This window comes from Suricata suricatta, chromosome 17 (assembly GCF_006229205.1).
Source record: "Suricata suricatta isolate VVHF042 chromosome 17, meerkat_22Aug2017_6uvM2_HiC, whole genome shotgun sequence".
NCBI classification, from domain to species: Eukaryota; Metazoa; Chordata; class Mammalia; order Carnivora; family Herpestidae; genus Suricata; species Suricata suricatta.
Window position 1 is genome coordinate 54,396,383 of NC_043716.1, and position 17,449 is coordinate 54,413,831.

The 17,449-nt window shown below is 53.7% G+C and overlaps 1 long non-coding RNA gene across 1 annotated transcript; it reads left to right on the forward strand.

Moving 5' to 3' along the window:
* The first annotated feature begins 6,182 nt into the window (after window positions 1-6,182).
* LOC115282589 lies at window positions 6,183-7,463 on the forward strand. The gene is made up of 3 exons (XR_003904703.1): window positions 6,183-6,215; window positions 6,857-7,336; window positions 7,425-7,463. It is a non-coding gene; the product is annotated as an uncharacterized LOC115282589 (long non-coding RNA).
* Window positions 7,464-17,449: the final 9,986 nt, after the last annotated feature.

A 17,449-nucleotide genomic window follows, 5' to 3' on the forward strand; every position in this document is an offset into this window, starting at 1 on the left:
GAAGCAGGGCCCACCCGAAGCAAAGTGGGGCTTGAACTCTCCAACCGTGAGATCGTGAGCTGAGCTGAAGTCACACGCCTAACCGACCGAGCCCCCCAGGCACCCTAAGCGAGACCGTTCTCACGACACGGTGTGGACCCCCTGGATATCTGTGAGAAATGCCATCATCCTGGAAGTCCTAGCGGCCTCTCCTTTCCCGCCACCCTGCCTCCTGGTTCGGGAGTCAGGCACGAACGTCAAGTCACTCAGTCCCCATGGGCAGCCCACCGCCACCAACCGCTGGAACAAAGGTCTCAGGTCCTACTTTCGGATCTGTTTTCTTGTTTTGCCTTGAATCACTGACTCCAGAAAACCACCCCCTTCCAGCTCTTTCCTGGTTCTGACGTCGGTCCGTTGCAAACAGACTGCTAAATGCAAATGTGGGTTTTTCGCATGAGGACCGGGAGGCGGAGTGTTTCTGTGGGCGTGTGACCCGCCGAGGGCTCCAGGCCCTTGGCCTCGGCGGCTGTTTGGGCTGGAGAGCTTTCCTCAAGGACCCCCACCTGTTTCAGACCCTTTTTGGGAATCAGACCGTGCGTGACGGTGAGAGTGGGAATGGCTAGGGGCCCTCGCTCGGGGCCCGCCTCCCAGGAAGGGGGCATTGTTTGCTCTGACTATCCTGTGAGTTGCTGCAACCCAAGCAGCATGTTCTGCTTTTCAAAACTCAGAAAACAAGTCACTGTTTCCTAAATGAAAAAGGAACAAAATCAGCACTGGGAGAGGTCGTGGGAGATGTTTTCCAAGGATCTGGGAGTACTTGGCAGAATAAAGTAGGAACACTTATATTTAACATCGCCTCTGTCAACCCTGTTTTGAAGTCGGTTCATTGTGCCGTAAAGAACATGAAAAGAGAGAGTTTTGACTCATATGTCTTTTGTAAACCCTACAAAAATTCACTTTTCTGTGAAGGTGCAAAAGAGCCCATTCTGGGGAGTTCTTGCAGTATTTTGATTTATTTTTGAGAGTGAGGGAGCATGAGCAGGGGAGGGGCACAGAGAGAGGGAGACAGAATCCAAAGCAGGCTCTGCGCCGCCAGCACAGAGCCCGACGTGGGGCTCGAGCCCACGAACCGTGAGATCATGACCCGAGCTGAGCCATCGGGTGCCCCCGCATAAGGCAGGGTCTTAGGAGACCTTGAATAGCTGTGTGAGCCATACTCCTGACCCCGAGTCCAGGGGAATGAGGAATTAGTTCTGACCGTAGCGTCTGGGTGTTACTCTGGGGGACGGAGCTGTGGGGGACGGCGCAGGGTTTCTTAGAGCAGATACTGGGACCAAAGCCCTTCCAGGAGGGAGAGGCTCAAAGTTCCAGAAAGAAACAAGGCGTGTGGTTCTCGGAACAGCAGGTCCTCAGGCCACAGCACGATGGACTTGGCTCTTGGGGCAAAGTTAAATTCAAATCAGGGATTCTGAGGGCCCCGGGTGGCCCAGCCCGTTGAGTGTCTGACTCTTTATTTCGGCTCAGGTCATGAGCACACAGTTCGTGGGATCGAGCCCCACATCAGGCTCCACACTATCAGTGTGGAGCCTGCTTGGGATTCTCTCTCTCCCTCTCTCCGCCCCTCCCCTTCCACAATAAATAAATAAGCATTAAAAAAAAAGAAATCGAGTATTTTGTTTTCTTTTTAATTTTTTATACTTATTTATTATTGAGAGACAGAGACACAGCATGAACAGGGGAGGGGCAGAGAGAGAGAGACACACACAGAATTGGAAGCAGGCTCCAGGCTCTGAGCTGTCAACACAGAGCCCGACACGGGGCCTGAACTCACGAACTGTGACATCATGACCTGAGCCATAGTCGGCCGCCTAACCGACTGAGCCACCCAGGCGCCCCAGAAATCCAGTATTTTGATTGCTGTTTTCGCATTGTCTTCACAAGTCTGAGAACTAACGCAAACATACAAGATTAGGGCTTTGGATTTGAAATTCGAAGAGACATTTTTATCAGTGACAGCGTGTTGGCACAGCCCTGGAATCCCACAGACTTTTCCACAAACCCCGCCCATTCCTCCAAGAAGGTGCCAAGCAAGATGCTGGAGCCGCTGACTCTAGAATCTGCCCTTCGTGGACTGTGGATGTGAGTGGGGGCTGGCAGAGTTTTTGGACATGACTTTGGGCTGCCACTCCACTGTCACAAAATTACATGTTAGGCATCCTTTTCGTGTCATGGACGGTGACCTCTGGGTCCGTGGAGCACCGCCTCCCCCACGAGTTCCGGCCTCTCTCTCTCTCCTTCACGGGACACGCTAGTGAAGTAATCTGTGTGCAGACACTTTTGTGGGTGCAGGCAGAGACCCGACCAGCATCTTTGCAAAAGACTGGTATTTTTAAAAACTCTAATAAGCTATTCTTGCCGGCTGAATGGATGTTTTGACAGCCTAATGGTGATCGATGTGTTCTACAGCTTCTAGACAGAGCTGATGAATTATAGAGTAGCTTCACGGCTCAAGCCCCAGAAGGGAATCTTCTCCACGGAGTGGGTCCATCCCCCGCGATGGCTCAGGAGAAGCCATCCCCGTATTGGCCTTGGCTGTCTCCTCCAGGAGGAAGCATCTTAGGGCTGAGGGGTTAGGTCTGCCTTCATTACCGTGGAGCTGGAAGCGAAAGGTTAAGTTGGGGGGGTGGGGACAGTGTCAGATCTTTGAGACTCTCTGAAGACCCCTGCCCGGCCCTCCCTCTTAGTCCCGTCTCTGTAGGTGAGGACCTACGTGGAACAGAATGGGCTGTGATTGGACCCAGCATGGGAAGGAGACCCTAAGCCCGAGAGCTTCTGCACCAGCCTGGAACTGATGTGCTCTTGAACCAACCACCGGGAGGCCTGAGGCTTGGAGGGCACCTGCGGGGTCAACCGGACGGCAGGAATAATGGGATTTTCTGATCGTACTGAGAAGGCCAACAGGTCCTCCTGGCTCAGCTCGGTCACCCCCGTGCCAGGCGAGCCGGGGGGCGTGGCTGCTCGGAGCCTCGGAGGGTGGGCATCACGGAGAGCTCTTTGGGAGGGTTTGGAAAAGCTGCTTCTTTCTTCAACCGAACGCCCTTTTCCCCAGCAGGCTCTCAAGGGCGTCCGTCTCTACAGAGAGGCCTCGTCTTCCTCTTCTCAACAATTACAAACCGCCGATCCTAAAACCTGTCATCCAACCAGGTCACTTCTGAGACTCATGAATTCCTCTGAGTCACCCGGCTTACACGGAGACTGTCTGGGGCCGGCCGGGACACCTGCCCCCTAATTAGAAGAGCCGGAAGGGAAGGAATGTGCGTGAGGCCCATTTGTCTCCACCCACGTCAGACTGTCCTTTGAGCCCCACACTTTCCAAGTGACAATGGACACTTTTCTCTCCTGGAACACAATCCCGGGCGCCACTAAGTCCAAAGGTGACAAAGGACAGGCATTTCCAGCTGCCGGTCCAGGGACGGCGTTTGACCCAAGGAGAGCCCCGGCCGCGGCCGGCGAAGGTCATGTATCCTAAGTCAAGGTTATAAGTCCGCAGCTCGGGAGCCTCCTTTGCGTGATTGCTCTCACACGCGTGCAGACACGCAAGTGGGCGACACACAGACAGGCTGCCGTCGCTATCCCGTGCCGTTAGCGTCACCCCTGGAACCGGGTTCCTAACTTCTTACGCAGCGAGTGTGGGCTTTGACGGGCAAGGTAATCCCGGGGAGTCTGGAACAGGCAAGCATTAACTAGCACCTTCCAGTATCCCCCCACCCTCCTCCACAAGATGACGGCCTCGCTGGCGTCGCTGGCTTCCGAAGCAGAGTCCCACGAGCTAGATTAACAGCCAGGAAAATGAGCCTCCGTGTGCAGCGGTGGGGGAAGGAAAATAGAGTCTAGAAATCACGTGGCCGCCTCTCCTTAGGGGTCGTGGGCGATTTCCAGGCTTCTGTACGTGGAAGAAATACCTGCTTCTATCAGGAGTTAAAACACCGAGGGGCACCTGGGGGGCTCAGTCGGTTAAGCCTCCAACTTCGGCTCAGGGCATGACCTCACGGTCTGTGGGTTCGAGCCCCGCGTCAGGCTCTGTGCTGACAGCTAGCTCAGAGCCTGGAGCCTGCTTCCGGTTCTGTGTCTCCCCCTCTCTCTGACCCTCCCCTGATCGCACTGTGTCTGTCTCTCAAAAATAAATTTTTAAAACATTAAAAAAAAAAAAAGAAACACCGAGGCTCAAATCACCGCAGTCGCTGGAGGAGAAGCTCACAAAGGGGCCCGTACCGTGTGGGAGAGGAGACCGATGAAGGACGCCAGCTCCCTGGCGGGACAGGAAGCAAAGTTTCTTTCAGCTGCCTGCAGGACGATGGAGTATTTGGTGAACGTCACTTAGGCTGAGTGAGTGCAAAACATCACATCCAAGCGCAGGTCATGAGGAGCATCTTCACCCCTGAGAGGAGAGCCAGGCTGGCTTGTCCCGCAGGGTCCCGACACGGTGACCGTCATCCTTCCGTGTGCGGGGAGGCAGGGGGGGGGTCCCTGGATTAGAGAAGCCGGCCCGCGCTCACAGCCGCTGGCCTCCCTTGCTCCGGTACAAGGCTGGGATCTTTAGACAAACTAGAGCCTGTGTAGACGTGTTCTGAGCCCACGCCAGGGAAGAGAGGCAGCAGCTTAGAAAAATAGGAACAGCGTCAGAGATGTGACCGTGGGGACCTTCCCCAGGCCGCACTGCCCCTCGGGCTGCGTTTGCCCTCCCCCGCCCCCCGCTGACAACAATTTCGGCTCCTTTGTTACACGGCCCGAGATTTCATCGGCTGGCGATTGGAGTGGACAGGCGCAGGGAGGAAGAATTTTTCCAGGACTCCCCGAAGGTCCCCGGTGAGGCATGAAAATTAAACCGACAAAGACCGTAGTCGAGAGAAACACGGTTGTTGAGTAGAAGCTGTAGGTGACTCCTGTCACGAGGGAATGAAGACTTGAGGAAACAGTGAAACCTGAGTATTTTTGTGCTGGTTTGAAGCGGAGGGGAGGGTCGTGGAGGGGTGTGAAGGGTCAAAGATAAGAGGTAAGGGAGGTCAACGGGCACGCTCCGCAAGGGCTGTGTGCTGGGATTCTTCCTCGAAGCCCCCTGTCGTCGGGGATGAGGGGGCTCTGTTGCGCTGGGTGGGGGGAGGACACCTCTCACATCAGGAGTTTTTTCTTTCTTTTTTCTAATATTTATTTGAGAGAGAGAGAGAGAGAGAGCATGAGCAGAGAGAGAGGGAGACACACAGAGAGAGGGAGACACAGAATCCGGAGCAGGCTCCAGGCTCCAAGCTGTCAGCAGAGCCTGATGCGGGGCTCGAACCCACGGGCTGCAAGATCATAACCTGAGCTGAAGTCAGAAGCTTAACGCACTGAGCACTTGGGCGTTTTGGGATTCCTTCCTCCCTTCCTGCCTCCCTTCCCTCCTTCCTGCCTCCCTTCCTTCCCTTTTTTAATTTAAGTAGGCTTCACGCCCAGCTCAGAGCCCAATGTGAGGCCTGAATTCACGACCTTGAGATCAAGTTCTGAGCTGAGATCAAGAGTCAGATGCCCAACCGACTGAGCCCCCCAGGATTTTATGACCTATGTCCAGGAGAAGCGGGGGAAGGTCGGTGTGAACTTCCTGCTTCGGTTGTCTTCTCAAATTCCTTTAGCTTGCAATATTGAACGTGCCAAGATGCCATATTTGGGGTGCTGTGTCCTGAACCCCGTCCAAGCGTGTTCTTAAAAGTATGAGATGTGCAGGACGCCACAAAGCCGCACCGCTAGGAATGGCCTCTTAGATCTCCTGGCTTCGCCTCTCGCGTCTGAGCTCGGCTGGTGTCACACGTGTCACACACGTCACAAGGTCACCTCCCGTGGACAGGGAAGCAGGTGTGTGCCTCCCAAGCATGTGACCTTGATCTTCTCCCCACAATCTGAGGCTGCCCCGGAGGTCTGCCCCTCCCTCCACACACGGATTGCGCTCAGATTTCCAGATTGTGGGTGTCCCCTTTCCAGCGTAGAAATGTAAGACCTGCTGGCGCTCGGAGGTGTGATCTAGATCCGGCTAATGGCGAGCTCCCACGGGAGGCTTCAGTCAGCACTTAGGTGGCAGGCGGGGGTAGGGGGCAGGGTGCGGGTCTGTTGGGTGGATTGTGGCCGGACGAGCCCCGTTCTGGAGAGGAGGGCAAGGTAGCAACATCCTGACTTGGGAGCTTCCTGATCCTGGTGCGGCCCCTTCGGTGAGTCCTTCAGTGTGACCAGGGGTAGGGTGGGGGGACAGGGGTGGGGGTGAGGCGGGCGAGGGCGGGGGCAGTGGGTTGTTAGTGAAAGCCCGCTGACTCCCTCAATAACCCCAGGAGCTCCCTGCCCCTTCTGAACCCCCTTTGGCTTGAACCAGCCACAGCGGGAGTCTGTTGTCTGCAACTAAGAACCCCCCACTGGGGGGGATGGGGGGAGGGGGGAAGGGAGGGGGAGTTCAGTCGGTTGAGCCTCCGACTTCAGCTCAGGTCATGATCTCGCAGTTCGTGATTTCGAGCCCCCGCATCGAGCTCAGCTCAGAGCTTGGAACCTGCATTGGATTCTGTGTCTTCCTCTCTCTGCCCCTCCCTAGCTTGCACTCTGTCTCTCTCTCTCCCTCTCTCTCTCTCAAAGATAAATGCTAAAAATATAATAAATTTAAAAATTTAAAAAAAAGAACCCCGGGCTGATACAGTTGGAGGGAGGACAGCAGAGGGCCGGGAAAAGGATGTTCGGGATATGGTAGAAGAGTCTAGAAAGAGAGATGGGAACTTGACAAGTATGTCGAACAATGGCCCCACCGTGGACGTTAGCTCCAACCCTTTCAACGGCTCTATTAGGCCTTATTATTCCTGTTTTACAGATGAGCCCCTCATGTCAGAGCGGTGAGCGGTCCTGCCCGAGCCTGCACAGCCTCCACCTGTGACTGGGGAATGTGAACCCCGATGCCTTTGCTCTAAGCCCAGGACCTCCCCACCCTGTCACTCCTGCGGAAGCTCCCCTCCTGACCCCCCCACCTTCCATCTCTTTTTCTTGGCTTCCCCTTCTCTGCACCCCCCGAATCTGAGGCACACTGCAGTTTATCTATGAGCTCAGCAGACTCTGTGGGTCTCCATCAGTCAGGAGCAGCTCCGGCTCGGGAAGCACCACGAAGGGTCCGCACGGAGAGGAAGGGGTTACTGCAGCTCTCTCCTTTCTGCGTTAGGCAACTGCACCGTTGGAATTTTTCACAGGGAGCGAGTGTAGCCCTCATGTAACTACACGTCAAAATTAGCACTGCCAGCGGGTGACCGGGGAGCACCGAAACACGCGTCGTGGTTATGATGACATGGTGGCATCGCAGGTGATTTTTATTTTCTTCCACATGTGTTTCTGCCTTTAAACATGCTTCTAAATTGTTTTTAATGTTTTTATTTATTTTTGAGAGACAGAGAGAGGCAGCGCAAGCAGGGGAGGGTCAGAGAGAGAAGGAGTCACAGGATCCGAAGGCAGGCTCCTGACTCTGAGCTGTCAGCACAGAGCCCGACGCGGGGCTCAAACCCACGAACTGCAAGATCATGAGCTGAGCCGAAGTCGGACGCTTAACCGACTGAGCCCCCCAGGCGCCCCTAAACAGGCTTCTAAAGGTCGCATGTGCTCAAGCGGCTTTCAGCGACGAGGAACACGCACCCTTCGTCCAACTGCGTCCCCCAGTGAGGACGCCGATGGGTTCACAGGACCGCATGTCAACAGAAGGCGGGCCCCACGCACGGCACGGACATGTCACCAAAGACTCCCTCTGCTCCTTCCACCTCCTCCCTGTGGCCCCAGCACCCTCCCCACCACACGCTGGCTGCCCTTCCACACCCGGCCCCACCTTAGCAGCGCCAGGAATCGGCGCAGGCACAGAAACCGGCGACTTCTGTCCGGTGTCTCCTTCTCCAGAGCTCCCCGGCAGACTCCCCTGCAGGTCTCATTGGTCGGAGCTGGGGGACATGCTCACTCCTGAAGCGGTCCTGGGGAGAAGGGACACCTTAGACTCACCTGGTCTACCTGCTGGGGCCGGCGCAGCGCCCAGCGGGCCCTGGACCCTAGAACGCGGACGGGAGCCAATGGCTGAACCAAGTCGGGGCATTAGGAGAGAAGACACGGGGAAATGGGTGCCTCGTGGGCAGTCCGCTGTGCAGGTATTGTTTTATAATTTAAAAAGTTACGGGGGCACCTGGGTCGCTCAGTCAGTTGAGAGTCTGACTCTTGATTTGGGCTCAGGTCATGATCCCAGGGTGGTGGGGTCGAGCCCCGCGTCGGGCTCTGCGCTGACAGCGCAGAGCCTGGAGGCTGCTTCAAATTCTGTGTCTCTCCCTCTCTCTGTCCCTCCCCTGATCTGTTCACACTCCATCTCTCTCAAAAATGAATAAAAAAATTAAAATAAAATGAACAATAATGATAAATAAATCATTACGTTGATTTTTAAAAGCTTCAAATTACCCTCGTGTGGTTGGACCTGCTGTTGAGGGCTCTGGCAGAAGTGTGTCTCGGGATCTGCTCTGCGTGCCTCTCTTGATCTTGGGGTTGGAGTTCGAGCCCCACGCTGGGAGTAGAGATTACTTAAAAAAGAAAAAGGAAAGAAAGAAAAAGAAAACTCTTCCCGTTATTCTCGCCGAATTAAGAGTATCTTTAACTTGACTGAGCATTCTGAAACTTGAACTTCATCCCTAGCTGGCAACGTTGTGGAGTCTTCCCTTAATTATGTCACGTGCTGGGCACTCAGGAGCTCCGTGATTATCAATCTCAGAACCATAGGCAGTTGGAAGAATAAAGCCATATGGTTACTGCCACTTGTCAGTTAAAGGATTTAAACTGGACAGTTCAAGCTGCTCCTTGGGGCTTCTAAGGAAATACTTTAAGGCCAGACATGTTCTTGGCTCAGCAACGCTCAGCAGAATATCCGAGGCAGCCTGGGCGTCTAGGTCCATCAGGCGCTCACGCAGGGCCAGGGGGACACCACCTGGCACTTCACGTGCCTTCTGTGCTTACAGGGGACCGGTGTTTCACCGTGACACCTGAGCATGCAAATCTGGAAACTGGGGAGTTGGAAGAAAGAACAAAATGCAGAGCAAAACAGAGAGAAGTTAATGCAACGTCTATACCCTTGTGAGCATTGGAGTCAGTGTTCGGTTCAGAGTCCCTGGAAGTTACTGTCCCTGTGTGTACCCTTGGTGTTCCTACCTGTAAAATGGGCCCATAGGAGGATCTGTGAGGATGCATGTGAAGTTTCTAGTGCACTCCTGGTGTAGTTGGTGGGTGGCGGGGGAGGAGGAGCTGTTTTGTTCTCAGCCAGAGCTCTTTTATTTAAAGTTTTTATTTATTATTGAGACAGAGAGACACAGAGCATGAGTGGGAGAGAGGGAGACACAGAATTGGAAGCAGGCTCCAGGCTCTGAGCTGTCAGCACAGAGCCCGACGCGGGGCTCGAACCCACGAACCATGAGATCATGACCTGAGCTGAAGCCGGACGCTTAACCGACTGAGCCACCCAGGCGCCCCTTGGCCGGAGCTCTTGATTTAACTAAATTCAAGAGGGCACCGTATTTAGATGTCCTCTGGGAAGGGAGGCATGGTCAGCTGGCCCCAAAGTTCTGAATTCTCTGCAGAGTTTACACAGCAGGGCCTCCTTGTCCGTGGTTTTCCGAGTAGGGTGCCAGCACCCTAGGGGGGCCTGAAAGACTCTGAGGTGCTAAGGCGCTGCTCCCCATGGAAGTCCTTTGCGTCCGTCCCTGCCTGTAGTCGGAGCTTTCTTCCTGGTGCATGTGCTGAACTTTTGAACAAGGTCAGCCTTGTCACCAAGGACAGGGACGCCTGTGTCCTCAGGCTTTGCGTGCTTCCTGAGCCTGGTGGTAAAAAGTCTCCTTTCCCTGCTGTGTAAAGTTCAAACCTATAGACCTTGTGTCCCCGGGGGGTATGGAGGAAGGTCACACGGGCTCTTGGTTTTGCGTCAGCGTGGTTTCTTGGGAGCCGTAGAACCGCCTCCCACAATCACCTGGAGGCAGCTGGCTGCCGTTGGCGCCTTGGCAGGGGCACAGGACAGACCGAGGCCACCTCGGGAGGCGGGGCTGGGAGACAAGGTCCCTTGTAGGGACATTTATGCATTTACACGTTTGGCCTTTAGAGCAGAGTGAGCGCTCTGAACTTGGAGGGTGACCGGGACGGCCATGGCCAGCTAAGCGTGGTGGCCCTCTCCGCCTGCATTCCCCGACTCCTTCAAGTCCTATCTGGCTTATAATTATCGGAGGCGGTTTACCGAGAAAGAGGTCAGGTCTGTGCTTACAGCCATTCGAGCGAACACTGGTCCTTTGATCCGTGCTCTTTAGTATTTTTCTGTTTGGGGGAAACTTCAGACGGAGAAGGGCTTCTCGAAATACATAGAGGATGATATTGGTGACCGACCAGAGGGCAGGCAGGGTCATGATGATCTACAGTTACGGAGCGTTCCGAGGCAGGGCTGAAGGTGTGTCTGGCTGTGGGAAGCCTTTACCCAGAGCCTTAACCGTTTACAAAGGGTTTTCACAAACATTTTCTCATCTGAGCTTGACAACCCTGGGAGAAACATTTTCTGACACCAAATCTCATCAACATCCAATTAAAAAAAATGTTTTTTCCCCTTTTTGGAAAAGAAAGATCCTCAGCACTGCTCTGGGCCACAGAGATGGTTCAGTCAGGCACCGCCAAGGTGGGAAGGGCTGAGAGATGGGGTTTTCAGTGAGGTGTGAAATGAGCAGATGTGGTTCTCAGCGGGAAGTCACAGAACATTCTGGAGGCCGAGCTGTAGGATGCCTGGCTGTGGGTGGCGCCCCAAATAAGGAATTGCATGGAAACACTCCCTCTCCCGCTCCATGTTCAAAAGGCTTTGGGGTGACAGGAGATTTCCAGGTGTGAGGCAGCCCTCTTTTTTATCCGTTTCACAGAGAAAGGCAGGGGTGGAGGGGGGCTCTGGGCCCCAGACTGAGAGCGGGCCTTCCATAGTTGGCCTCGGGGCAGAAGCTTCGTTGATCAAATTTCAGGTCCTATGCTTCTTATTTTTTATTTTTATTTTTTTAATGTCTTTATTATTTTATTTTGAGAGACAGAGACAGAGAGAGACAGAGTGTGAGCAGGGAAGGGCCAGAGAGACAGGGAGACACAGAACCTGAAGCAGGCTCCAGGCTCTGAGCTGTCAGCGCAGAGCCCGACGTGGGGCTTGAACCCACAGACTGTGAGATCATGACCTGAGCCGAAGTCCGACGCTTAACTGCCTGAGCCCCCCAGGCGCCCCATCAGGTGCTATGCTTCTTATTCCTCACTCAGGGTCCCCTTGTGTGTGACCTCTGCTCTGTCCCCCGATGGCACGCCATCGGTCCTGCCAGGCCAACCCCACCTCCAGCTTCTGTGACCAGCAGAGGCGCCTGGGGACCCACTGCCGACTTGCTAACCTAAGTCCCGTCCTGCCTACGAGAAAAGTGCCACACAGCTGCATGGAGGCGGAGAAGCAAGGACTATATTTTGTGAAACAAACAAGCCAAAAAGAAGTAGGATTGGGTTGGCTATTTTTATTTCTCTGAGCTGGAAGCTGAAAGGCCTCAGGTCATCCTCTGTTGTCCTAAATCTCATCGGAGGAGCGCTGTGCTTCCCAGGACACAGGGCAACAATTCTCTTCAGCCAGGCTGCTTCCCTAGGCTCTAGATGTCCTAGGCTGGTGACACAGAGGACAGACCGGGATGGGGAGAGCATCGTCCCCAAGGATGCTTCGGCTCAGTCCGTGGGATGGAGACACGTGCTTAATGCACTCACAGTAAAGGCCGGGGTGGCTCAGTCGGTTGGGTGGCCAGCCTTGGCTCAGGTCATGATCTCACGGTTCGCGGGTTCGAGCCCTGTGTTAAGCTCTGTGCTGACAGCTCAGAGCCTGGAGCCTGCTTCCGATTTTGTGTCTCCCTCTCTCTCTGCCCCTCCCTTGGCTTGTGCTCCATCTCTCAAAAATTAATAAACATTAAAAAATTAAAAATAAAAAGAATAAATGCCTAATGTAAGGCTCATGACTTCAACCCAACCAATATTTAATAGGGTTCTGGAAAAACGCCAGGTGCCATGATAGGTGGAAGAAAATGAGTGCATGTGGCCCCAGGATCCAAGCAACTTACAATTTGATGAGACACAGACCTGATGCTTTTTTTAAGTTTATTTATTATAAGAGAGAGAGAGAGAGAGAGAGAGAGAGCATGTGAGTGGGTGGAGGAGGGGCAGAGAGAGAAGGAGAGAGAATCCCAAGCAGGCTCCACACTGTCAGCACAGAGCCCGACGCGGGGCTCGAACCCACGAACCGTAAGATCATGATCTGAGCCGAGGTCTAGAGTTGGACTTAACCGACCAAGCCAAGCAGGTGCTCCCGACCTGGTTCTTTTACAATCTCATTGAAGATAGCTTGCCTTACATGGAAATGTCAAGCACATAAGCATATAGACAAAGGAAGGCTTCAGGAAGGGCTGTAGAAGTCAGCAGTTACATCTTTGCTGTCTCCACGTCTGTCCTATGCCGTAGGCTGAGCACCTGGAAGGAAAATCTGCTTTTATATGGTGTATCTTCCCACACTCCTATGCTAGAGATGGTATCTGAATAAATTAAGCAGCTGAATAAATGTTTGCCTAGTTAACAAAGGGATGAATAAGTGAACAGAGTAGAGATGGAAATAAAATCATTCTGGACAAAGGAAAGCCGGAGACAAGATTTGTAGAAGACCTCGGATGGCAGGCTTCGATGCTTAAATTGATTTCTGTTGTCAGTGCAGTTTTTTTTTAAATTTTTTTTAATGTTTTATTTATTTTTGATACAGAGAGAGACAGAGCATGAGAGGAGGAGGGGCAGAGAGAGAAGGAGACACAGAACTGGAAGCAGGCTCCAGGCTCTGAGCTAGCTGTCAGCACAGAGCCTGACGTGGGGCTCGAACCCACGAATGTGAGATCATGACCTGAGCCGAAGTCGGAGGCTTAACCGACTGAGCCCCCCAGGCGCCCCTGTCAGTGCAGTTTTTGAGCGAAGGGGTGAGTTTGTGTTTGTGGTTCTGAGAGAGGATATTCTGCCAACAGCATTAGAGTGCGCTGGAAGGGGGAAGACTTCCGGCGGCGAAACCAATTAAGAAAACAGGAGCTCTGCCCTCTCCAGATTGCAAGGAAATATTTTAGAAATGGGTGAGGTTGGATGATAACTTTTGCAGGTCTGACGTCCTGGCCTCAAGTGTTCCCGGGTTGGAAATGATGCAATGGCATTAGCTCAAGGCCACTGGCTGACTGCCAGAGCTCACTTAGGAAACTGTGCCTGGCGGGGGCGAACCTACCTCCCCCCTACTTCTCCAGGCTGGAGACTTTGCCAAGTGGCCCGTGTCAGGAGAATCTGCCATGTTTTGCAAGGCTGTCCTTTGCCACCAAGGGAGAAAGTAATCTCTTCCAGAGGAGCGCGGACATGTCCCTGTGATTGACCAATGTGCAAAGGACAAAACGCCAGGGCGGATCGGGCCACTGGAGAATGAGTGGCACTGGGCCTATCGCACAGCCTGGATGCTTAGTGACCCTCCTAGTCACGTTCAAATGGATCATTCGGATCCTATTTCCTGTTTCTTTGGCTGTTGTGGGGAAGAGCTTGGGCTCCGCAGGCTGAAATTTGAGTGGAGGCTGTCACTTGCCTCCCAGCATCTCCCCGCAATGACCCTCCCCTTAAACCATACCCCCAAACCTCTGGGTGTCACCAACTTCCCATGCGCTCGTTGGAATGACTCCTGAAAATGCACTAAGAGCGGTGGGGAAGATGTGGCCCCAGGGACAGCGGCAACGCCCCCAGCTCAGGTGAATCCCCTTGGGGAAGACGTATCGGCCGCCGCGTCGGTGCCCGGGCAGGTGTGAGCAGCTCAGGGAGGCCACATCCTGACACATCGGCCAGAGGTGGCCGCATGGAACAGGACCTTTAGATTCGGGCTCCTAGTGGACACTCTGCTGAGCAACCCAAAGGCACCAGAGGGTCCCTCTGTGGATGCCAGAACTTGGGACTCTTTGGTTTCCATCCCAGGGTCCCTGTCGAGGCTTCCATCCACCAAACGAGAGTTGACAACGCTGGAGGAGCTTGTTAATAAGAACGCTCTGGGGGGCGCCTGGGGGGCTCAGTCGGTTAAGCCTCCGACTTCGGCTCAGGTCTTGATCTCACAGTTCGGGAGTTCGAGCCCCGCGTCGGGCTCTGTGCTGACCGCTAGCTCAGAGCCTGGAGCCTGTCTTGGGATTCTGTGTCTCCCTCTCTCTCTGACCCTCCCCTGCTCATGCTGTCTCTCTCTTTCTGTCTCAAAAAAAAGAGTGCTCCGGGGGCCGGGGGCTCACTCCAGGTGTCTCGGAGTGCTCTGAGGGTACAGCTTCGTGTCTGAGGAAAGAGGGCGGCGACACTGTTGCCGATGACGGGGGCCATGTGACGTCATCTCCACCAGCGCTCCGCCGTGCCACCGTCCTGCCCTTTGCCTCGCTTGTCACGCACACGCTGCGTCCACAAAGTGTCGTCACGAGGGGTGTTTGATCCCTGTTCTCTCTCCTCCTACTTGCTGGCTGGGGGCGCAGGAAACGTGGAGGGAAGACAAGGCAGCAAGACGGGGGAACCTCCTGGCCCTGCCGATGAGAAATGAGACCCCCTGCATCCGCGCGGCCTAACTCTCGGGACTCTTGTGTCAACACGACTGTTTATCTGGAAAATTCCTGCCCGGGGAAGATCAGACTGTACACCGATAAACAGCTTCACCGTTCGCTTCAGGAAACTCATGAAAAAATAATGTCGGCTAACAAAAGATGGCTCCCCTTGGCAAAGAGTCCGCTCTCGGGGTGAGTGCTCACCGGGCAAACCGCTTGTTTATCAGAGAACCGTTGACTCAGCAAGACTCGAATCCTCAAGACCTTCTGCCTCTTGGGCCTCCCAGGTCTCCACAACACTGTCACCCAGAGTTGACCTAGTCCTTCTTGGTCCCAGCTTTCAGAGCCCCGCCGTGAGCACTTACGCCAAGACCCACATACCCTGAAGTGTTCGCCCACCCCCCAAGCTGACACAAGTCTCCACGCCGACTCTGGTTAAGACGGAGCTCTTCCCTGCTGGAGGCCACTAATCGCCTTGGGTCATCAGCACGTGACTCCCGTGGTCCTTTCGGGGCATCGGCGATGGATCTGGAGGAATGAGGCACCAGCCTCGGACTTCATTCACGTGAGAGGGACGTAAGCTATTTTGTCACGCTTTTACTTGGGGGTCCTGGTCACCGGCAGCCAGAGCTGACCCCCACACTTCTCCGCTTCCCTTCCCACAACTGTACCCATCTTGATGCTGTCACAGAATAAGGGCTCCGCGTACGTGTGCTGCAAGAGACAGACTGGATCTTTGCATTTAACTCTGTAGTATGTCGCTCAGTAGAGTTCCTTGTGGGTTTTGGGCTTTTGCCCAATAAAACTGATTTGAAAACAGTCAAACCTACCATAATTGATACATCTCAACAAGGGTTTGTTTCCAAATATTTTTCTCGGGAGTCTGTTCGTGTATCTCAATGATGCTATTCTTTGAGACATCTTCAAAATACCTCTTTTGTGATTATATCTTGCTTTGCCAGACTCAGTGCTGACAAGCCGTTTTTTGTGTGTGTGGAAAACATTTTATTATTGGTCATTTCAAACGTGGTAACTCAAACACTCGTCATTTTGAAATGACCAATGACAGAACCAATGACAAAATGACAAAAGAGGACAGAATCATACAACGAACAATTATCGACTTGGGACCAATCTTATTTCATCTAAGCCCTTGCCCCTTCCTCTCCCCACCTAGATTATCGTGAAAGTAATTTCCAACACTACATCGTTTCGCTGCGAAAGATTTCAGGATATATCCCTAAAAGATAGGCTTCTTTGAAAAATGTTTGCTATTATACCAAATTAATTTTTTTAGCTATTGTTACATGTTCGAAGAGTTTATTTCATTGGTGAAAATCAAGACAGAAATAAGGTTCATATCTTGCAACTGGTCAATGTCTCAGATCTGTTTTTTTTTTTTTCTGAAAAGTTTTTTTTTTTAAATGGTTGAAAGGGAGCATGTGGGCAGGAGTGTGAGTGAGGGAGGGGCAGAGAAAGAGAGAGACTGAATTTCAAGCAGGAGACCGACTTGGGGCTCGATGCCACGAACCATGATTATGACCCCACGAACCGTGATTATGACCCAAGCCGAAATCAAGACTAAGACCTTTCATTGACGGAGCCTCCCAAGTGCACCTCTCTGAAAAGTTTTGAAGTATACTGTATATAGACAAAACCCTACAAATCCTAAGTGTATGGCTCGAGGATCTCCCAGCCTCTTTTAGGTCCTCCTGCCTATTTTCCTTTAGAATTTATTCAATAAATAATGTTTGTCATGCAGTGTTTCCCACAGTTGATCCATGGTATCACTCGGTGTGTTCCTCTGTTCTCTATTTCCAGTAAATTGGTGGCTACACCTAGAGCTTATCAGATCAGGTCAGTTTTGGACAAGACCGTATTTCATAGGTGCTGCTGTTTACTCCTACCCGGAGGCTCCTCATTCCTGGGATGTTTCTTTCTGAAAGCATCTTTTGAAGGTGGATGTAATTTTTACAAACCGGCAGAAGCCAATCGGAGCTGAGTCCAGTGAGCAGCGTGGGTGCTCAAGTTGGAAAATGATGGTCAGAGAAAAATAGGGTGTGATCGAGTTATAAATGGTGCTTGGGTGGCTGCTAAACTGACCCTGAAGGAAATTCCAAAGCAGTTCCGGAAATGTTCTGTGCAGTGGCGGCATCCAGTGTGCAGCCACCCAGGGTGACTAATGCAAAGGGCGCAGTTGTGGCACCGCCAGAGAAACTGCGTGTTGGCTGTAAAGCCAGCCTTGCTGTGTGGGTGGACGGTGCCCCCCTCCAGTCCTTCGCCCCCCTTAAGGTCCCGCGTCTCAATGTGAATCACCCACGTGCTTTGAAGCTGCAGCTGGAAGGGCAGATGACCCGCTGGAACGCAGCCCTCCGGGTCCCCAGGCGCTGACCTGGCCCGGCGTTCGTTCCATCGCGTGGCCGCGCGGCCTGGCCGTGTTGACGGGCCGATGCTCGGTTCCACCCAGCCCCTCCCGAGTGCTGGCACTCGCCTCCGCCACACCACTGGGCGACAATGCGGTCAGGGCGCTGCAGGGGGAGGCCTGCCGCTCCTGAGCAGTCCATAAAGAATGAGGAGGCACCGGACCGCCGGCGCCGGCCAGGCCTCGCAGCAGCGGCCTGGCCCCGGCCCCGAGCAGCCGCAAAGCCAGAAGGGCCGGCTTACTCCGACCCGGCAGGGACTGGCTCGCTCCAACTCGGCGGAACTCCAGGCCCAGCTTGCTGGCCCCAGGGTGTCTCGCCCCGCCTCCCCACCACCCCGACAGCGGCCCGCGAGCCCCGCCCCTCATC